At 49.1% G+C, this 13,821-nt stretch overlaps 2 long non-coding RNA genes across 2 annotated transcripts; both read left to right on the forward strand.

The window, feature by feature from the left end:
- The first annotated feature begins 758 nt into the window (after nt 1-758).
- Nucleotides 759-3,393, forward strand: LOC131382184 (uncharacterized). Its single transcript, XR_009211435.1, has 3 exons — nt 759-809; nt 1,340-1,492; nt 3,326-3,393. It is a non-coding gene; the product is annotated as an uncharacterized LOC131382184 (long non-coding RNA).
- Nucleotides 3,394-5,854: 2,461 nt separating this feature from the next.
- On the forward strand, nt 5,855-11,363 carry LOC131382185 (uncharacterized). Its single transcript, XR_009211436.1, has 3 exons — nt 5,855-5,938; nt 6,413-6,510; nt 11,148-11,363. It is a non-coding gene; the product is annotated as an uncharacterized LOC131382185 (long non-coding RNA).
- The last annotated feature ends 2,458 nt before the right edge of the window (nt 11,364-13,821 follow it).

The following is a 13,821-nucleotide window of genomic DNA, read 5'->3' on the forward strand; positions in this document are numbered from 1 at the left end:
AAGTATTCCAGGATGACAGGGAATCAAATTGACAATTTACTCTCAAACAATTCAGAGAAAATCTCTCTATATATAAATCTCTAAGAGAGAATGATAAAGCAAATATGTTTAAATGTCAACATTTGGGGATTCTGGGTAAACAATATATGGGAATTCTTTGTACAATGTTTGCAACTCTTCTGTAGGTTTAACATTATTTTACAACAAAGGTATTTACATGAAACTGAAACCATATGATGTCAAGTAATGATAAGTGATATATAGAAAAATCAAGTGGGCAGAGGAACAGAAAATGAGGGGGTGGTGTTATTCTAGATGGTATGGTCCAGGCAGGCCTCTCTAGGGGAGGACCTTTGAGCAGAGACCTAGTGGGAGGGAGGGAGTAGCTCCGTGGATACTTGGGGAGAGTCTCCCAGGCTGAGGGACCCGTCTGAGAAAAGGCCCAGAGTGGGACCAGCTTGGCCTGTGTATTAGTGTCTATTGCCATGTAACAAATCATCACCAACTTAGTGGCTTCAAACAACAGCCATTTAGCTTACAGTTCTGTAAGTCATCGTCTGGCACAGAGCAACTGAGTTATTTGCTCAGGATATTACAAGGTAGAAACCAAGGTGTAGGCTGGGCTTAGTTCTTATGTGAAGGCCCTGGGGAAAAAATCCACTTCCAATTTCATTCTTTTCTTTTCTTTTTTTTTTTTTTGTGCAGTTGCAGAGAGGAAAGGAGGAAATTTTCAACAGAAAAATCTTGAAGATCCTGTTGCTGTCGCCCATCGGGCTGTTGGAAGCTGGGGTTAGTCCAGAAGACTTCAGGTAATGCCAGGGTGTTGCCCTGGCCAAGAACTCTCAGTTGCCTCTGAACTTCTTCCAGCCCCACACGATGGCTAAGCTCTCCATGAAAGGAGACCAATTGGAAACAAAGCCAACATTCCCAGCACCCTGAGGGCACTGAAGGATTGGCTGAGTTCTCCCCGGCAAGCCTGTTCCCCGAGAAAATGGAGGACAGAGTCCTTAAAATGGAAGAGTTGGGGTCTGTGCCTATACTCACGCTTTCAATGAATCTACCTCGGATCCCAGGCAGGCCCCCACAATGAGGCGGTGTTGTTCAACTGAGGTAATACCCAAGGTTCGTTGTCTCATGGCCACAGAAAGCTAGGACTCAGACACACTGGAGTGAGGTTAAGAGCAGACATTTAATAGGCAAAAAAAAGAGAAAAGCTCTCTCTGTTGCAGAGAGAGGGGTCCTAGAAAAAATGGGTTGCCCCAAGTTTATTCTTGTTGGCAATGTTCAGTGTCTTGCGGTTGTGGGACTGACCGTAACAGATGATTTTCTTGTTGGCTAGAAGCCACCTACATTCCTTGATGTGTGGCCCCATCCATCTTCAAGTGAGCAATGGTGTTTTGAATCCTCCTCATGCTTCATGTCTTTGACTTCCTCTTCTGTGACCAACCAGGGAAAACTCACTGCTTTAAAAGGGCTCTCAGGATTAGATCAGGTACTGTGTTAGTTCATTTTGCATTGCTTTAAAGAAATACCTGAGGCCGGGTGATTTATAAAGAAAAGTGGTTTAATTGGCTCATGGCTCTGCAGGCTGTACCAGCATAGCTCTAGCATCTGCTTCTGGTGAGGCCTCGGGAAGCTTCCAATCATGGTAGAAGGTGAAGGGAGAGCAAGTGGTGTCACATGGTGAGAGCCAGAGCAAGAGAGAGAAGGGGAAGGTGCCAGACTCTTTTATTTTTTATTTTTGTTTTTTGAAACAGAGTCTTGCTCTATTGCCCAGGCTGGAGTGCAGTGGCACAATCTCGGCTCACTGCAACCTCCACCTCTCGGGTTCAAGTGAGTCCCGTGCCTCAGCCTCCTGAGTAGCTGAGACTACAGGTGCACGCCACCATGCCCAGCTAATTTTTTTGCATTTTTGGTAGAGATGGAGTTTTGCTATGTTGCCCAGGCTGGTCTCGAACTCCTGAACTCAGGCAATCTGCCCACCTCGGCCTCCCAAAGTGCTGGGAATTCAGGCATGAGACATGGCGCCTGGCCCCAGACTCTTTTGAACAAGCAGATCTCCTATGAACTAACTGGGTGAGAACTCACTTATTACCAAGGGGCTGGTGCTAAACCATTCATGAGGAATCCACCCCGGTGATCCAATACCTCCCACCAGGCCCACCTCCGACACTGGGAATCACATTTCAACATGAGATTTCAGAAGACACACATCCAAACCATATCAAGCATACTCAGAGATTTTCTGTGTCTTAAGGTCATTTATGCCAAATAACATAAGCTGATCACAAGAGTAAACACCACATTCACAGCTCAGGGTATTTTACAGGACATGTACACAGGATGGGGAGGACTGGGCTGAAATCCTGGAGGCCATCTTAGAATCTGCCTATCATAGTTGCGGGGGTTGAGAAACAAGAAAGCCAGTGTGGCTGGAGCGCAGTGAACAAGGGGGTGCGGGTGGGAGAGAGAGCAGAGTATCCCAGTTGGACAGCCACATATATACCACCTAGCCTGATGGGAGGCTGAGGGCCCGAAAGTCACCTTGTGCAATTTTGGCTCCTGAGGAAGGGGAGGGTCCTGCGAGTTCCTTCATGGATTCACTTGCACTGAAAAGCACCCCTGGGGTAGGACCCAGTAGATGATGTAAGTCAATGGAATGCGTGTTGAAGAGTAGCCCTTGGAGAACCAGTGGGCCGCTGGACATAGGTGATAAGTTCTGCTCTGTGCATTTGGCCCAGCAGGCACAATGCCAAGTAGCCATGGGCTCGTCAAGGGTCCATGGAAAAGTCTGAAATCTAAAAAAGCTGGCTGGAAAAATATTTTAAAACTTTCCAGGCCGGGCGCGGTGGCTCACGCTTGTAATCCCAGCACTTTGGGAGGCTGAGGTGGGCGGATCACGAGGTCAGGATATCGAGACCACGGTGAAACCCCGTCTCTACTAAAAATACAAAAAATTAGCTGGGCGTGGTGGCGGGCGCCTGTAGTCCCAGCTACTCGGAGAGGCTGAGGCAGGAGAATGGCGTGAACCCGGGAGGCGGAGCTTGCAGTGAGCCGAGATCGCGCCACTGCACTCCAGCCTGGGTGACAGAGCAAGACTCCGTCTCAAAAAAAAAAACAAAAAAAAACAAAAAGAAAACTTTCCACACTTGAAAGACATAATGAAGTGCCTACCAAGTAGCATTGTGTCAGTGGGTCATGAGCAACGCCCAAGTCTCTTAATAGTTACATATGCGTTCTATTTGATGTCACTCCATTTTGTTTCCATTTTAACATTGTTGTATTTATTTTTTCATAATATCATGTGCAACGTACAAACAAAAAGGAACAAAAGGAGATGCCCTGAAAAGCAAGTCTCTCTCCCACCTCGGACCCCCAGCCACACACCCTCTCCCCGCTGAGGCGTTTCCTGTACTCAAAGGTATTTTGTGCGCATGCTAATGAACATGTATATATACACTTGACTCCTCCCCTTTTCACAATGGTGGCTGTTCTGCCTGCTTTTTTTCTTTTCTCTTGGCAGTACATCTTGGAGATGTTTCCTATTGGCTCGTGTGGAGCTGCCCATTCTTTTGTACAGCAGCAGAGCAGTCTGTTACTTGGATGAACTGTCATTTATTAACTAGACATGCCCACAACCCTGCCACCTCTTTTCCTAACACACTGGGCAGTCTTGGCCTCCTCTCCCAGGCTCCCTGGGAGGGTCACTACTTTCACAAAGATGATGCCCACTTCTGCCCATGGAATCTGGCTTGCCCAGTGGCTACCTGACAGGGTTGAGTGACATCACCCAGAAGTGCAAAGAAGGCAGTAAAGAAGAAAGAAGAATTTATTAGGTGCCCGAGGAAGGGCTCAGTCCTGCCAGTCTAAACATTGTTGTACATACCTCCTGATATGTTTTTCTAGAATGTCTCCAGGAAGGGATTGCTGGGAATAAGTGCAAAATAATGCCCAATTGTTCTCCAGAGTGGTTGTACAACTGACTTCCTTATCACCAGTGTCAAGGAGTCCTTGTTCCACATAATTGATCACATTTGGATTTGTCTGGCTTTTTAAGTTTTGCCAATTGAGTAGACAGGAAATGAGCTTTTAATTTGGATTTCTCTAATTATTCAGAGGTTGAGCATCTTTTCAAATGTTTGTTGGCTATTCATGTTCTCGCTTCTCTGTGTCTGTCCAAATCTTTAGTCCATTTTTCTTTTTGATTGTTTGTCCTTGTCTTATTGATTTGTAGGGGTTCTTTATATATTTGGGCACTAATGTTTGTCAGTTAAATTGTTACGGACATCTTCTAGCTTGTGACTTGTCTTTCCACTTTTAAAAAATGGTGAACTTCGATGAATGGTATCAGTTGTAATGTAACTAATTTATTAAATTTGCCTTTATGGTTTGTCCTTTCTGTTTCTTGCTTCAGAAATCCTTTCCAACCCAAAGCCATCCCCATGTTTCTATGATGCACATATATATATTATTTATTTATTTATTTTTTGAGATGGAGTCTCGCTTTGTCACCCAGGCTGGAGTGCAGTGGCGGATCTCGGCTCCCTGCAAGCTCCGCCTCCCAGGTTCACGCCATTCTCCTGCCTCAGCCTCCCGAGTAGCAGGGACTACAGGCACCCGGCTATTTTTTTTGTATTTTTTAGTAGAGAGAGGGTTTCACCGTGTTAGCCAGGATGGTCTTGATCTCCTGATCTTGTGATCTGCCCGCCTCGGCCTCCCAAAGTGCTGGGATTACAGGTGTGAACCACCGCGCCCAGCACATGTATATATATATTTTAAAAAGATTATATGTGCATCCTGTTTTATAGCTACTTTTCCACTTACCTAACATGAATGAACATTTTTCCATGTCTAAATAGGCTACAACATCTTTGGCAAATGGTTGCATGGTTTTCCATTTTATGGAATACACAGTCTTTATTTACTGATGAATATTTAAGTTGCTTTCAGCTTTCATATGATCAATAATGCTGCCAAGAATATCCTGAAGCTGTTGGGGTCCACATTCATGATCATTTCTCTTAGATAAAGTCATAGAAGTGAAATTGCCCATAGAATTTAAGGCTTCTGGTACATTTTACCAAATTTGCCAGAGGACCCACTTTTGATTCCTTTCCAAGAAGCAGTATGCCATTGTGTTCAATTGCCCTTCCCAAGAGTCTGGAATCAGCAAAGTAGGGGTCCTGGAGATGATGTTTTGAACCAGAGCTGTTAGCAGGCATGTTCTGTTGTGTGCAGAAATAGTTACTGTAGCAGATAAAGATTTTCCCTGTCCTCTTCCTTCCTACCCTCTCCTGACTCCTGACAGGTAAGATGCCATTAGTACTGTTAAGAGAAAAGAGCCAAGAAATTAGGCCTGCTTTAGTGATGATTCTTGGCTAATTAATTGCATTTCCAATGGCCATAAGCTCCTGCCTCAACCAGCACCTCTATGTGTTGAAGGCAGGAAAAGGGGTCCCTTACAGCTGCTGCCTCCTGAGCTGGGCATATAACATTCTCATAAAATGTTTGTCCAGTCAATGAAGGATTTGGGTTTTTTTTAAGAGACAGGGTCTCATTCTGTTGCCCAGGCTGGAGTGCAGTGTCACGATCATGGCTCAAGACTGCAAGTCTTGACCTCCTGAGCTCAAATGATCCTCCCACCTCAGACTCCCGAGTAGCTCGGACCACAGGCACATGCCACCATGCCTGGCTGATTTTTGTATTTTTTGTAGAGATGGGGTTTCGCCATGTGGATGAGGCTGGTCTTGAACTCCTGGGCTCAAGCAATCCACCTGTCTTGGCTTCTCAAAAAGATTACAGGCATGAGCTACCGCGCTCCCAGTCAGGAATCTTTTAAAAGTCTCCCGGGTTGTCTTGGATGAGGAAAAAAAAAATAAGTCTCCCAGAGAACTTGAAAGCCTTAGATCAGGATTCCCTTCCTTCAGAGGGGTGAGAGGTGGGTACCAAGCATTTAATTCTTAAGCATTTATTTTAGCAAATATCAACATGTATAGTAATTGATACTAATTTTCATGTATGGCAGCACAAAGTTTCCCATTAGCATGAACTGGCTTTTTGTTTTTTTAAATGAGGCTATTTAAAGAAAAATATTAAGTAAATTGGTGAAAGATAGCCTGCAGATGGGGGTGGGGAGGAGGTGGCGTGATTCTGCCCAAACTTCGAGAAACACTGCTTCCGTGGAAACCGCTCCTTGAGGAAGGCCTTAAGCCAGGGCTGAGTTGGATCAGGAGAAAGCAGGGCCTTGGGATTCCAGGCCGAGGGCACTGGGAGGCTCTGGAGGGTGCAGTGAGGCTGCCACAGTCAAAGGCCGGGCGGCTGGGAGGGGCTTTCAGCACTCTTCCTGGTATTGAAATCATATTTAGGGATTATAAAGTGTGATCCTTCTCATTGTGTCCTTTGACACTCACAGCAACTTTGTGGAGTTTCACGCAATAAGGAGATTGCCTTGTCAGTTTACAGAAGGAAACGGAGGCAGAGAGAGACGCAGCAATTTGCCCAGGGTCTCAGGTGAGTAAATGGCCTCCGTGGTGGGTGTGGGCAGCATGGCCGGAAGAAGCAGAATTTGGTCTGGAATTTGTGGAGGTGTGTCAGGAGTTGCACCTCTGGGACTAGGGCACTCACAGCCCTCTCCTAATAACATTAACAACCACCATTAGCATTTATGGAGTGCTCGCTGTGGGCTGGCTCTGTGCTGAGCAACTCTGGCTGTCTCACTGCACACTTTATACTAACGCAATGGGAGGGGAGGTGTCATTATCCCCCAGAAAGTGTCAAGGGCAGGAGTTATTGATTCATGGTGTCTGCTCTTGTAGAAATTTGAATTCCAGTAAGGGAGAGGGGAGCCAGAAAATAACCACGGGAAGACATCAATGAATGAGATAATTTCACATAACAATAAATGCCAGGGAGAAAAAACCCACAGGGCAATGTGATATGGCCTCTGGAGGTAGAGAAGGAACTGCTCCAGATGAGGCCATCGGTGAAGGCTTCTCTGAGGAGGTGACATTAGAGCCAGAGCCAGTAATGTCTGGACTTGAATCTGGGCTTGTGGCATGGGAGAGTCTTGCGTCTGACTCCAAACTTCCCCTCCTCTGTCTCCTGTGGATCACAGAATGCTTTTGCCAGAGACTCAATCCCTTGTTAAGAATCATGGAGTTGGCTGGGCACGGTGGTTCATGCCTGTAATCCCAGCACTTTGGGAGGCTGCGGCGGGTGGATCACTTGAGGTCAGGAATTCAAAACCAGCCTGGCCAACATGGTGAAACCCCGTCTATACTAAAAATACAAAAAATTAGCAGGGCATGGTGGTGCAAGCCTGTAATCCCGGCTACTCAGGAGGCTGAGGCAGGAGAATTGCTTGAACCTGGGAGGTGGAGGTTGCAGTGAACCGAGATCCCACCACCGCACTTCAGCCTGGGCGACAGAGCAAGACTCTGTCTCAAAAAAAAAAAAAAAGAAAAAAAATCATGGAGTCGTGGCTTAGAGAACGGAGTGTCCAGGAACTAGGGATGAAAGCATGGTAAGATATCCAAGCTGGAGAGACCTCACCTGTGGTGCTGCCTTGTCCAACTCCAGGAGCTTCATGCACTTGCCTACACTGGAGTTATGCCACGTTAGGGGTCTCTCTAGATGATTCCCCTGGCCAAAGGGAAACCAAGTCCCAGAGATGAGATGGGTCCTGCCAAAGGCTGTAGCTTGCAGCTGTGCAAGTTGTGCTGGGCTCCAGGGAGCCCAGCTGGAGGCTAAGGGGATGCCTTGCATCCCACCAGGAGGCTGCACCAGGAAGAAAGGGTACCTGTTTCTAATTCACACAAAGGAATGCTATGGGGTAGGGGTGGCCCTGAGCCTCGTGGAGGATGGGGGCAGAGGTGAGATCCCCACATCGTTGTGCCATCCTTTTTCCCACCTCTCCTGCTTCCTGCTTTGTTCCTGCCAGCCCCTGGAGGGCAGGCGGGTGAGCATCTTCACCATTGAGGGATGCCCCCTCCTTAATTGTGGCAAGGGGGGGGCCTTTGCAGCCGAGTGCAGGCCTTATGGGACAGTGAAGAGGAAAAGAAGCAAGCTGGCCAGGATTCCCTGGGGTTTTTGTGGAACTGACAGGCTGAGGAGTGGTTGGTTCCGGTGGTGGGGGTGGCCCAGAAGTGCCTTATCTCCTCTGGGCCAGTGTCAGCTCCTGTCCCCAGCCTGCAGCACAGGCTGGAGCTGCCAGCCGAGACTGGGGACTGAAGCAAATTTGCATTTATATTGGAGACTTCTGTTTCCAGGGCCTGGGGGGAGGAGGGGTGGCCACCACCATCAGCTGAGCAGAGATGCAGGAGAGGAGGGGCCTGCAGCCGTGTCCTGCCAGGGGCACAGGAAGTGGCCGATGGGCCGGGTCTGCCTGGCTGAGGGAACAGTGGCACAGAAGGTTCTCTGGGCACGCGGCCGGCCCCGACAGCCTGCCTGTCCACCCTCCCAGGCGCTCGCCAACATCAGCTGGGAGTTGGCTCTGCCCCCAGGCCTGGGAGAAAGGTCAGAGGCTGGTGCCAGCAAGGGACTAAGCAAGGCCAAAGCACCCCTGTGACAGGGTGCAACTGCGTGTCACCCGGTCTCAGCCCCACAAAATTGTAAATTGTTTTAGCCAAGAAAACGGAGGCTCAGAAGGGCTTAGCCATTAGCTCAAGGTGATCCAGCTTATCATCTATGCCCCATGAGCCTCCCAGGAACACCCAGGATACTCACACACCCTGGGGGATGCCGTCTATACTTACGGGGCAAAGAGGAGTTGACACTCCTTTTCCAGCTAAGTTCTGGAGGGTCAAGGGAAGTTATCGCAGGCTCGTGACACTGTTAGGGCTGGTTTTGTGACAGCTTAGGAATAATGTTTCTTTCTCTCTTTTCTTTTCTTTCTTTTTTTTTTAAAGACAGAGTCTCACTCAGCTGCCCAGGCTGGAGTGCAGTGCAATCAGGCAGGGCTCACTGCAGCCTCAACCTCCTGGGCTTAAGAGATCCTCCCACCTCAGCCTCCTGAGTAGCTGGGGCCACAGGAGCATGCCACCGTGCCTGGCTAATTTTTTTATTTTTTATTATTACTAGAGACTGGGTCTCCCTCTATTGCCCAGGCTGGTCTTGAACTTCTGGCCTCAAGGGATCCTCTCACCTTGGCCTCCCAAAGTGCTGGTGTGAATCATGGCTCCTGGCCTCATGCTTCATTTTATGGTGAAATCCATAAAATGGATTTTTTTAGGACCAGGTTCAGGCCAGGTTTCCCCTTGTCTTTGGAGAATGTAGCTTCTCCCATCTGTGAGGTTCCATGTGGAGAAGGAATGGAAGGAAGGAGAGAAGACAAGAAGGGAAGGAGGGGCGACAGGAGGAGGGAGAAATAGGGAGTGAAGTATAGAATAAATAAATAGAAGAGGGGGGCCGAGCATGGTGGCTCATGCCTGTAATCCCAGCACTTTGAGAGGCCAAGGTGGGCGGTTCACCTGAGGTCGGGACCAGCCTGACCAACATGGAGAAACCCCGTCTCTACTAAAAGTACAAAATTAGCCGGGTGTGGTGGTGCATGCCTGTAATCCCAGTTACTCGGGAGGCTGAGGCAGGAGAATCGCTTGAACTCAGGAGGTGGAGGTTGCTCTCTAGCCTGGGCAACAAGAATGGTACTCTGTCTCAATCAATCAATCAATCAATCAATCAATGAGTAGAAGAGGAGATAGAAGGAGTGGAAGGAGGGAAGGAAGGGAGAGGGAGTAGATGAGAAGAGAAGATAGAGTCATCCTGCACCTCACCACCCAGGTGTGCTTGTTGCTGCTGGAAGTGCCCCCTCTGTGCCCTTTCCCTGGCTGTTGTATGGAATGGTGGTCCTCTCTCCATCCTCCTCACCCTACAGCTGAGACCTCTTGACCTCCAGTAGCAGGCGAGCCCTGCTCCAGGTGGGGGACCAGTGACAAGCTGGTTGGGGCTCCAGGAAGCAGAAGTTGGGGCCCTGTTGTGATCCCTGGGCTTTATTTCCATCCTCGGTGCTCAGCTGCCTCTGGAGGGGGCTCTGCCTTGCTCTTTGGGTTCCCTCCACACACTCCCTCCCCCACTCTTCCAGACGGAGGTCTTGGCCCCATTCCCCCAGCCTGTGGCTGTAGGCTTGCAGCTGACAAACCTCCTGGTCCTGGCTCTCCGTCCAGCAGAACAAGCCCTCCCTGTCTGTCACCAAACAGTCAGGACGGCCTGTTCCACCTGGCAGGCTGGATTATTGCCCAGCTTAGTCTTGGGAAGTGAGGACCAGGGCTGACAACTGACTGCCTGAGTTCAAATCTTTGCTGTGCCTCTTCCTGGCTGTGTGGCCTTGGGCAAGACCTATTACCTCTCTGAGCTTCTGGCTTCTCATCCGTCAATGGGCATAATGTTAGGATCTGCCTCTTGGATTACTATATGAATGATACAAGATCGTTCATGGAAAGTGCTTGGCTTGGTGCCTGGCACCAAGACATTTCAGCTTATATTATCCTAGCTGTATCCTTCAGTGTCTGTCTGGCCTAGGTGGGACATCAGTTTCCAGGGACCTGTCCCCATGCTTCCTCCATTAACCCCTTTAGGACTAGTGTCACCTGATATGACTATTTCAACACACATAGGATTGAACCCTGGTACTATTATACCATTACTACTTCTCCTATTTGTCATATAAGTGCTTATGGGATCAGGCACTGTTCAAGCCATTTTAAAATATGACTCCAAATTCCTTTAAATTCCTCTAATCAAGAAGTAGGGCCTATGTCCCTGCTCTTGATTGCTCCCAGGAATAAAATATGGTTAGAAATGACCATGCCGGCTGGGTGCGGTGGCTCACGCCTGTAATCCCAGCACTTTGGGAGGCTGAGGTGGGCGGACCACCTGAGGTCGGGAGTTTGAGACCAGCCTGGCCAACCAACATGGTGAAACCCCATCTCTACTAAAAATACAAAAAAATTAGCTGGGCGTGGTAGCTGTAATCCCAGCTACTCGGGAGGCTGAGGCAGGAGAATCACTTGAACCCAGGAGGCAGAGGTTGCAGTCAGCCTAGATCGTGCCACTGCACTCTAGACTGGGGCAACAGAGTAAGACTCCTTCTCAAAAAAAAAAATAAGTAAATAATAAAAAAATGACCAAGACACTTCTGCTTGAGTCTTCAGGGGCACTCATTCTTGGAACTCTTGGAACCCAGCCTCCATGCTGGGAGGAAGCTCAGGACCCACGGAGAGGCCAGGTGTGGATGTTCTGGCCTGCAGTCTCCACTGTGCCACTCCTAACTGCCACACATGTGAGGGGAAGACACTTCTGGATGATTCTAGTCCCCTGCCTTCAACTCTTTTCAGCTGAGGCCCCAGATACTGTAGAACAGAAGGAAGCCACCCTCATGTGCTCTGTCTGAATCTGTGAGCATAAGAAAATGGTTAACAGTGCTACATGTTGGGGTTGTTATGCTGCAGTAAATCACCAGAATCCCTGTACTTACTCATTTAAGCTTCACAACTTAGGAAGTAGCTGTTATTATCATCTCCATTTCATAGATGAGGAAATTAAGACCCAAAATGCTTTAGCAAGTTGCCTGAGTTCACAGACCTTCTAAGAGGAGGAGCTGGGATTTGTGCCCATGGGTTTGAGCATTGAAGAATCAAGCCCATGTCCTACAGGGCCTAATGGGCCACATAGGTGACTGGATGTCATCTTGAGGGCCTTGGAGGGCTGTGGGAAGACACTGATGTGTGGAATTCATGAGGTCGGGAGAGGGCACTAAGAAGCTTGATTGGGTGCAACGTGGACGGTGGGTGAGAAGGGGCTGGAAGTGGCCCACGAGGATGGACAGTGCCACCCTGCCATTGTCCACCATCCTCTCCCTGTCCTGCTCCTCAAAGTTACGAGGGCAGCAGCAGGAGGCCTGGTCTCAGGCCCTAATGAGCTCTGTACCTATCAGAGCTTGGCTTAGCCAGAGATCCCAGCCAGTTCCCTTGGGCTGACCTAGGCTGTGCCCTTGGATGGACAGAGCTGGGCAGTCAGGGCTGGGAGCCTGACCACATAAACAGGAAGTTGAAGGCCCAGGAGCATCCTCTGTTCTCTACACATCAAGGTGGGCCACATAGCTCCAAGATCATCTGTGCCAACTGGACTTACTGGGTTTGGAGTTGGCTGAGAGTGGCAGCGAGCCCACAAGAAGAGTGACCTAAAGAGGACAGACACTGATTTCTCTTTCTTATTACCAATCTGGAAGCAGGCAGTCCCAGGCTGGTATAATGGCTCTTTGATCCTCAGGGACCCAAACTCCTTCTATCTTGTTGTTCCACCCTCGACACTTCATAGTCCAAGGTGGCTGCTCATTCTCCAGCCATCATGTCCACATTCCAGCTGGAGGGAAAGAGGAAGAGGCAAAGAATGCTCTGGTCTCTTTAAAGACCCCTCACCCCCACCACTCAGAAGTTGTACTTGGTACTCCGTTTACCTCTTCATGGCGGGAATGCAGACACATCGCCACCCCTAACTGCAAGAGAGGCTGGGAAGCGTGGTCTCTGTTCTGCCTTCCATGCACCCAGCTACATCGGGGCAGGGGAGGGGGGTTCTCATACTGCGGGACATGGCAAATCACTTGGAATGCCAGTCACACCTGGCACCTGGAAGCCAGAGTGAATGTTTTGAAACTTGAATCATTTTACTTCCTTGCTTAAAATGATCCTGTAGCACTCACTGCTCCCATGATAAAGGCTAAATCCTCATCTGACCCCCAGGGCTGCCTGATCTCACTGTGGCTCACCTCTCCAGCCTCATGCTCTGGTTCCCCCAGCCCCATCCTCCCCAACTCACCCCAACATTGAAATCAAACCATGCCCACTCCATCCTCACCTTGGGTCTCCCTTTGTCCTCTGATTATTTGGGTTCTCTTCATGCCACAGCTCCACCCAATATATGTTCTGCTTCCTTAGCTGTAAAAAGAGCTCCCCATAGTACCCACTGGGCACATAGTAGGGTCACTTGCTTGGGTACACCGTGGCAGGTGGGTGAGAAGGGGATGGAAGTGGTCCACAAATAATGATTTGGGAGAACACAAATAATCAGACATAAAGAGCCACAGAGGTACTTACTGACTCTAAGGACTGTGGTTATAAAGCCCCTGCAATGTGCCAGGTTGGTACTATGGGGAGCTCCTTTTATAGATAAGGAAACAGTGCATGCTGGGTGGAGCTGTGGCATGAGGCCCTGCTGCACTGCCTTGCTGATGAGAAAAAACACTTATGGGCAGAGCACTTTACACTGAGCAACTCTGTGCCTGCCTTCATCTCAGGCAGTCCTCTAGCCATTGTGCCCTTTTTTTTTTTTTTTTTTCCTGAGATGGAGTTTTGCTCTTATCGCCCAGGCTGGAGTGCAATGGTGCAATCTTGGCTCACCGCAACCTCCGCCTCCTGGGTTCAAGTGATTCTCCTGCCTCAGCCTCCCAAGTAGCTGGGATTACGGGCACGCACCATGCCACCTGGCTAATTTTGGGTTTTTATTAGAGACGGAGTTTCTCCATGTTGGTCAGGCTGGTCTCGAACTCCCGACCTCAGATGATCCACCCACTTCGGCTTCCCAAAGTGCTGAGATTACAGGTGTGAGCCACCTCACCCGGCCCACTGTGCCCCTTTTGCACATGAGGAAATGGGAGAGGGACTGTGATTCTGTAAGGTCATATAGCCAGGTGGCAGCCATGCCTTGACTGGAACCCAGCTCTGCCTGCCTCTTGCCTGCTGGCAGTTGCATCACCTGCCTTCCCTGGGGAGTGAATGAGGACAAGCCACACTTGACCTTCCATGGTCCTGTAGCAGGGATTTTTAAAGT

This window comes from Hylobates moloch, unplaced genomic scaffold, assembly GCF_009828535.3.
Source record: "Hylobates moloch isolate HMO894 unplaced genomic scaffold, HMol_V3 SCAFFOLD_21, whole genome shotgun sequence".
NCBI classification, from domain to species: domain Eukaryota; kingdom Metazoa; phylum Chordata; class Mammalia; order Primates; family Hylobatidae; genus Hylobates; species Hylobates moloch.